Raw genomic sequence first — 8950 nt, 5'->3', positions numbered from 1 at the left:
TTTTTCATCCTCTCTATATTCATAAACTAGAGCTCTGTATATGACAGACACTTGCTATCTGATCACCCTAGCTCAGTGTTTCAAGTACCATGTGCTAGGCAAAACATGGAAGGACCCCACATTTCTAAAACTAAACTGGATATTTAAGAAGAAAACTATTAACAGAGATGCTGCAGCTGCAGCTAGCATTCCAGCCACGTGCACACAGAGTGACTTTCTAGTGCCTCCCCTCCTGCAACCTGTGCTCCTCCCTCCAAGTTCCATTTATCATTTTTGTTGCCCTTCTCTGTACCTTTTCCAATTCTAATATATCTTGTTTGAGATGGGGTAACCAGAATTGCATGCAGTAAACTGCATGCAGTATTCAAGGGGTGCACATACTATGAATGTATATCATGACATTATGATATTTTCTGTCTTATTGTTTATCCCTTTCCTAATGGTTCCCAACAGTCTGTTAGCTGTTTTCAACTGCAGCCATACATCTGACTCTGGGGCCATTGTTCCTCTGCATTTGGAACTGCAAAGAGGAGTGAGACAGGAGAGCCACCAGTTCCAAGATGTGCATGTCTCACCCCCATCTATGCAGTTAGCTAGGCAGCCCCATTCACACACAAGATTCTATAGATCAGGGCTGTCAGTGTATAATTGGAGAGCAGACACTGTCTGCAGTCTGCTGCCCTTAGGACCCTGTGGATTTCTAACAGGAAATCCATGTGAGAGGTGATGAAGCTGCTTCAGTGGCATCGCCCCTAATTTACAAAGTGAATTCAGAATCTGGACCCTTGTCTACCACACAGTTTATTGTTCATTTATAAATTCCTACATAAAATGGGTTTACATTAGCAATGCTGATAGCTGCTTAGTTACAGTGGAACTTGCGGGAGCTGTTATAATTAGGAGCTTTGGCTGTGCTAGAAATCAGAATGATTCCCATTCCCTCCTTTAATTAATACAGGCTTTTTTTATCTGAGAAAGTGGAGGTGAATTAACATTGAGCTCTGGGCAAAGTGCCACTGCTCCAAAGCAGACCCTGGCACAGTGAGACTTTCTGTTTCCAAGGCACTCCAGAAATTCCCTGTAACTACAAACACACATTTGCAGTTTTTGCCTTCTGCCATAAAACAACCAAGAAAAATATTTATCAAAGGGCAACAAGCCTCAAATAAAATCACCAGCTTAACATTAAAACACCAGAATGTTCTGTACTGAGCATCAGAGGTGAGCATGGGGCTGTGCAAACATAGAAGATGGGGTAAGGAGCATAAGACTGATAAGTATTTAGGAGAGATGAATGTCTGTTAGGTATATGAGTAAAGTAAGGTGGCAATGCAAGGCCTACAGGCTGAGGCCTGTAAGATTTCAGTTTAGCCATGCCAGGCCTCAGGCTTATGGAGGCTTGACATAAGTAGGTGACCCAGGAAATATCCTGCCCTAGCAAAGTTACACGATTACTGTAAAGAATGTGCCAATAGGTGATGTTCAGGAAAATATGCCTCAGTGTACCTGTCTAGACCACAGTACATCCGACTGTAACATCATGGAAAGTTTTCCTCTCACCGCAGGTTACCATGGGAACATGTTTACATAGATGCTAATGAGCATACGGGGAACTAAGAGGACAACCTATGAAAAGCAGGGCACCCCAAAATGTATGGGGTGTGGAAGTATAGATAAGGAACAGGGGGTTGAACCCACATCCACATGCATAAGGGGGTCGTAACACAGGATAAAAGGGTTCCCTGGTATGGAATGGGTGAGACGGCCCCAAGGGAAGACTCCAGCTGGAATCAGCCCTCTATCGACGGCCACTTGTTGATAGATCCACCAGACTCTGTGATATCTTGGGGGACGTGAGTATGAATACGGCATTGGCTACTGCATGGACTCGCTCCGGTTTTGGATATGTGCGGGTGAGTATAACTTATAATACAAACAAGATTTCTTACTTTTAACTTTGTTTGTGGTCACTGACTTCATTCTTCGTGTGTTCCTAGAGCCTCCCAATCTAAGAGACTCACTGAAGTAACTTTCACCCTGTTGATCATAAAACTGTAGCAACACAGGAGCCAGACTCACTCATTAGGGAATTCAATTTTAAATACAGCAACAGCAGCAACAACTACAAGTCCAGAGTCCAGCTCATCTCAGCTAACTTCTTCTCTTTTCCCTGAAAGGCCAGTTATACTGTCTTTAATAACATCTAAGAGACTGTCAGACAAGGGGTATTTCCTTCTAAAACTCTCTCCAGCTACAGAGAAAGGGAACGAGGGATGTTGTTAACATGAAAGCCTTATGTAATACTTTACATTTCAAATGCTGTAACTGTTTTTCTTTCTTTTTAGAATCGTTAATACAAGGTTAAGAGGATTTTTAATGGTTTGCTATGGTACTAAGCGCACTGAGGTCTCCGTATATCAAACCCCAAACCTTGGCTGACACTGTTTCATGTTGGACAGTGATTGGGTTATGGTAACACCTTTGGCCCATTTATTCCATTGGATTAATACAACTGTGTTAAAATCACACATTCCCCAGCCTGGGGAGCAAGGACTGGAACCCTGGACATTCAGCTTGAAAAGCACAAGCCTGGAGCTAAAGGCCAGCTTTTTAGATTCTAGCAGTGGCCAGGCCCATCATCGCCTCACTCTGACCCACACTTTCACTCAGCCAAAGCCAGGGTGATACAATTATCCCCAGAGGGCTTTACAATCTAATCCAACACTGATAACAGTTATAGGCCTGGCTGGAAAGTATTGTTATTTTCACAGTTTGCTTATCTTGATCAGCTCCGATTACATATATAATGCCCAAATTTTGCTAGGCCAATGTCCCTGCCCCATTTATGCATGTAATCCAACATCCATCCGTTTCAAATAGGGCCACAGGAAGATTTCACTTTCCATAAGCTAAATGGTGCTACATGGTTGCTGTGTAGTGTCTTTGACATAATGTTTCTGTGGAGTTGAGTAAAAACTATTTCACCATGCTAATTTTTTCCCCTACTGTTACTCGCTCCTTCTTGTCAACTGTTTGAAATGGGCCATCCTGATTATCACTACAAAAGATTTTTTTCTCCTGCTGATAATAGCCCACCTTAATTGATTAGTCTCGTTACAGTTGGTATGGCAACATCCATTTTTTCATGTTCTCTGTGTATATATATTTTCCTACTGTATTTTCCACTGCATGCATCCGATGAAGTGGGTTTTAGCCCACGAAAGCATATGCCTAAATACATTTATTAGTCTCTAAGGTGCCACACGTACTCCTCGGTCTTTTTAGTTTTTTAATGTTTGGGTTGGAAGCTGTTGTACTTTGAACAACTCTAAGCCATTTTTGGGTAACCAGCAGAGTGAAACATACAATTGCTTAAGTGCTCCTAAAAGAAAACATTATTTCCACTTTAGCCACTAGGTCGTGCTCAACATAACAGCACTGAGTCCTAACAGCACTATACAAAGCAGTCACTATCAAATGCCATATAGAAAGGTAGGGCAGGAAGGGTCCTTGAGAAGTCATCTGATCCAGCCTCCTGCACTGAGGAAGGAGCTGGTAAACGTAGAGCATCCCTGACAGGTGTTTGTCTGACCTGCTCTGAAAAACCTCCAGTGAGGAAGATTCCACAATCTCCCTTGGAAGCCTATTCCAGTGCTTAATTAGATGTATAGTAAGGAAGCTTTTCCTAATATTTAACTTAAATCTCCCTTGCTGCAGATGAAGCCCATCACTTCTTGTCCTATCTGCACTGGAGATGAAGAACAATTGATCACCGGTCCTTTTTATAACAGCCCTGAACATATTTGAAGACAGTTATCAGGTGCTCCTTCAGTCGCCTTTTCTTAAAACTAACCCTGCCCACTTTTTTAACTTTTCCTCATACGTCTTATTTTCTAAACCTTTTATCATTTTTGTTGCTCTCCTCTGGACTCTCTCCAATTGGTTCACATCTTTTCTAAAGTGTGGTGCCCAGAATGGACGCAGTACTCCAGCTGAGGCCTCACCGGTGCAGAGTAGAGCAGGACAGTTACCTCCCACATCTTATATACAACACTCCTGTTAAAACACCTGAAAATGATATCAGCCTTTTTTGCAGTTGCATCACATTATTGACTCATGTTTAGTTTCCTTGAAGAGGAGCTCAGAGTAATCATGGCTAGCAAAGAATTAGCTGCAGGAGGCAGCCAATTAGTCTAAGAGGCCCAATTTCTGATAGGTTGACGTTACACCCCTTTTAGAGTCAGTTTCCTGGAAGACATTGTCGGAGATGCTGTCAGACACCCACAACCCTTGCCTGAAACTATATGGAGTGTGATCCATTGGTGGATCTCAGAGCACTTTGCCCACCTAACAGCCTTATGTGGTAGGGAAGTAATATAATCCCCACCACACAGAAAGGAAGCAGAGGCACAGACAGTAACTCTGCGGCAAAGCTAGGAAAAGAACCCAGATAACTTAACCCTGATTTGTGCTTCAGCCTATAGGTCATGCTGTCTCCCTTAAAGCAGGGGACTGTATTCAAGAATTCTGAATTGTATAGCCTGATCTACCACTTTGGCTGTCTGTGCCAGCTCAGGTTAGCACCTTCGTCTCTCTGTGCCTCTGTTTCCATTTTACTGACAGGGAAAGGATAAGCCCAGCCTTGCAGTTGGGCTGGATAGCTTCGTGTTCATAGCACACTCGGAGATGTTATACATTATTTTTTATTTTCCTCCCATTGTACTGCTGCTTCATGTCACTTTCTAGCAACTCTGGATGCAAAGGGAAACGGATCCATAACCCACTGCATAAGAATACAAAAGACTGACCTTTGCAGAATGGTGTTTACCCAAAGATCTCATTCTAACACACATCTTTACAACATCACCCACCCCTGAAATGTAGCTTTGTCTGGGGTAGAAAGCAGCAGCCATTTAACAGAGAGCAGCATACCAATAACATCAGAGTACCTTATCCAACTGAGACTACAGAGAGCACTTTAGGTGGGCAGAATGCTACTGCACAATTGGAATTTGACCAGATGTTGGGACTAACACCTCCACTCTTGTGAAAAGTGCTAGGAGATCCAGAAGTGACAAGTGATCATCTTCACACACACTTTATGGTTCTTCTATCTGCCGAGTGCCCTCTAACACCAGGCTCTACCATTGGACAACAGCACTGAAAAGGAAGAATGTTGCCTACTGAATTGCCATTGTTAGTTCCTGTAGCACCTCTGTTTTCCCTGTCCACATACTGACTTGGTTTGACCCTGCTTAGCTAGCAAGATCTGACAAGATAACAGGCCTCGGTAGTATGGCCGCTGGCTAATAAATATCGTGCTGCTGACAGTGCTTTGGGGAAAGTGCCCGACAAGCAGGAGCACAGAGACATGGCTGCAGTTACGTTTCTTCTTATGCTGATGTGCTCTCCCTTTCTTTTAGAAGTGGAATCCATGACTTCAAAGGAGAGATGAGGAGGCCTAGAAAAGAACAAGGTGGAAAGATATGAAGAAGAGCGCAGGGGAAGCTGGAGGGGAAAATCAGCATATCTGGGAGCTCAACATAAGAAGCTACAAAGTAGCTTAGGGTTTAGATTGAAAAGTCACCACTATCCAACACTGGGCCTGTTAGCTCAGAAGCCAGCCTGAAAAGAGGAGTCTTGTACTGAATCCTAAAGGATGCCAAGCTTGAGTTCTGGCAGGCCTGAAGGAACAAGTTCCAGAGCCAAGACCCACCTACTGAGAACACACCAGGTTCACCCTAGTGGACGGACAGCGGGAGACTTGCAGCGGATTACAAGTAACTGCCTCTTCAGCTTGTAGGAGGGAGCTGTGATTTGTGTGAGTGGAGATATTTAATCTGTACTAAGCACTGTGCAAACATAATGAATCCTCCTAGCTCCCGTGTGAGGTAGGTGTGGAAGTATTATCCCCATTTTACAGATAGGGAAATGGAAGCAGGCAGGTCATACCATCGCAGATGTGGCATGCAGAGTTCAGCTGAACCTCAGGGCTTCTCTCCTCTAGTTTGTTCCTGGTTTAGTTTTCTTTCAGATGTGGTCAGGCTCACCATGCCGATCTGGGTTGCCTTCCCTCTGCAGTCAGGTCCCTGATGTCATCAGGGTCAGAGTACATTCTCCAAGGTTTCCAAATATTCCCGCAATCTTCTTTAGAGATCGTTTGGAAGGAGCTTCCTCTGCCATTTGTGCTCTATTTCTTGCTAGAGTACTGAGTGGCCACTTCCCAGGCTCTGAGCCAGGCTGAGACATTGCACCTCTTCCCACATTAGACAGTCTAACCTCACGTTCACGCATTCTGCGCATGCTCTTTCTTTCCTGGCTGGAGTCAGATTTATGTCCCGTCTCTCCTCTCTGGCAATAATTAACTCACCCTGTAGATCCTGCTCCTTGTCTGAATCACAGTCACTCACTTCTAGCTTTTCCGCCTCTTTCTAAACGATGATTACTGAATCCAAGCACCAATGCACAGTCCTGGGAGTTAATGCAGCTGTCACCGGCAAACAGTAAATTCTCTTTCAACTCGGCTGCGACTCTGGTTCCTGTGAGACAGCAAAAGGAACGAGGCTTTGGCTTTGTCTACACTGCGCAGCTTTTAGCAACGCGGCTGTGCTGCTACAGCTGTGCCTCTAAAAGGCACGCAGTGTAGCTGCTGTTTGTCACCAGGAGAGAGCTCTCCCTCCGACAAAAAACGTCCATCGCCAAAGAGCGGCGGTAGTTCTCCTGCCGACAAAGCGCTGTTCACACCGGCGCAACTTTTGCCTTTCGGGGGTGTGTGTGTGTGTTTTCACACCTCTGAATGACAAAAGTTTTGTCGTTCGGTTGCCCGTGTAGACAAAGCCTGATGATAAAGCTGCCTGCAGGAGATGAGAAGCCTGGAGAAGGCTTGCTAAATGAACTAACCAGACACCTGGTGTGGGGAGGGAACTTCAAGCGGCTGGTTCCTTAGAAGAGAGCTGAAGCAGTTGTGTGAGATGGCTGACTCTGGGAACGCTAGAGGGGAGTCAGCTCTGAACAGAATGGTTGTAAACTGAACCCCAGGGTGGGTCACCCCCTAAGAACTCCTTTAAAAAAAGGACTCTCTGGTAGAACCTTTTCAGTCCCCCAGGCTCTGAGGTAAGAACCTTGCCTCAGGGCAGATTTGGGGGACTTTGAGTTTTACTTTTGAGTTAGTTGTCTGGATAAACCCAGACCCCCCAATAATAGTGGTGATTGGAAGAGCAATGTGTGGAGTCTCTGAAAAGGGGCCTGGATGAGGGAGAATAAAGGGCAGGGCATTCCCTGGCCACAAGAAGGAGCAGGGGGGCAGTCAACTCATTTACATACCAGATACAAGTCAGTCCTTAGAAATGCAGCCTGGACCTGAAAAGTGCAGATTCCGCACGTATTGTGAATTAATGATTTTCTGTATCTGGTTACAAAGAGAGAGACATTTGCCCACTACGAGCCTGTAAATACATCTTGAGACCTGAAAGTCAAGCTGGGTTCTCTCCTTCTAGCATAGGCTTCCCAATAATGAAGATCTCACCAGTCAAACTAAGCCCTCAGACACCCATGCGACTCCATTGCTATCAAAGCATTTGGACAGGTATGACTGATTGTCCCTTTCTTGGGAACTTAGCCAACCATTCTGCTGCTGCTGCACAAGAAGGAAAGAATCCTGCCTACTCTCTTGGTACTGAAATGGCTCTGCTAGGCAAATGGTTGTCACAAAAATGGTCAGACAAGGCTCCAAATACACCCAGAGCAGAGCTGTTCAGAAAGACGGGAACATCTTTTTCACAGTAACTCTCCAGAGCATAACTGCATTTTGATGTTACTTTTGAAGTTGCCGTCGAAGGAGGAATAACAAAGAGCCATAACTGGGGGGATGCAAAATGGCCTTGCTTCTCCTGCTAATGAGCATTGTTAAATCACTTCTAAAAAGCTGAAATCAGCATGAACGTTCTTCCACTGGCTCCAGGAAGATACTTCAAAATGCTCAGATAATTTAATAATGCAAACCCCTTTAAGCCATCTTGAGAGTCAGTTCTCTGTGAATACTCCTGTTCTGCTGTAGGGCTAAAAATAGCAGTGTAGACATTTGGACTCGGCCTGGTGCCTGGCCTCTGAAACCCAGTCTCGGGGGAGGGTCTCGGAGCTCACACACCAGCCCAAGCCCAAACATCTACATTGCTGTCTTTAGTCCACAAGCTTGAGTCAGTTGACCCAGGCTCTGAGACTTGCTGCTGCAGGGCTTTTTGCTGCGCAGATGTACCCATAACATCTTTTGTGGCCTGTTCTGTGGGCAAGCTTTGTTAAGCCCAGTGCTACCAAGAACAGCACTCTTATACGGCAACCTTTGACTTCTGCATGAAAATAATGATGCAAAGCAGGCCGAATGCACAATGCTAGACAATATGACTCCGCTATAGGTGCCTTGGGTAACGTGCTCCTGAGCAGCCGCACTGCGCTGCTCTTCCCCTGCACCTACTGCTTTGATCCGACTAGAGGAGAGAGACTACTGCCCAGCTCCGCTAGGGGAGCAGCAGTGTGAGCCATGGAGACAGAAAGGAACAAAAATTGGGGGGAAATCCTCTCCTCCCTTCCTTATTCTATGGGTTATGCACTGCCACTGGTTTTCAAATAGATCTCTTCTTTGCTGGTGCTATTTGGCCTCCTAATCTGCTAGCAGCCTGACTACACTATATCAGACTCCTTTCTCATTAGACTATTTGCAATCGCTGAGGGTGAGACACTGAGTTTCTGTCTGAACCATGAAGGTTCCCTTCAGTGCCAGCTTTTGGGATAATGGAACAGAGCTGTGAGTTGTTAACGGCATGTGGTTGTTTTAATACACCAATTCTCTCCTCATCTAGGGGTAGAACCTATTATCTCCACCCACAGCTGTTTGCAGGGCTTTTAAGAGCCAGTAAGTGCATGGCCATAGATAGCATGCACAGAGGCTCACTAA

Source organism: Lepidochelys olivacea, assembly GCF_965140295.1.
Source record: "Lepidochelys olivacea isolate rLepOli2 genome assembly, chromosome: 11".
In the NCBI taxonomy this organism is placed as follows: domain Eukaryota; kingdom Metazoa; phylum Chordata; order Testudines; family Cheloniidae; genus Lepidochelys; species Lepidochelys olivacea.
The sequence above is the reverse complement of the archived record's forward strand: the minus strand, read 5'-3'. Positions refer to the sequence as shown.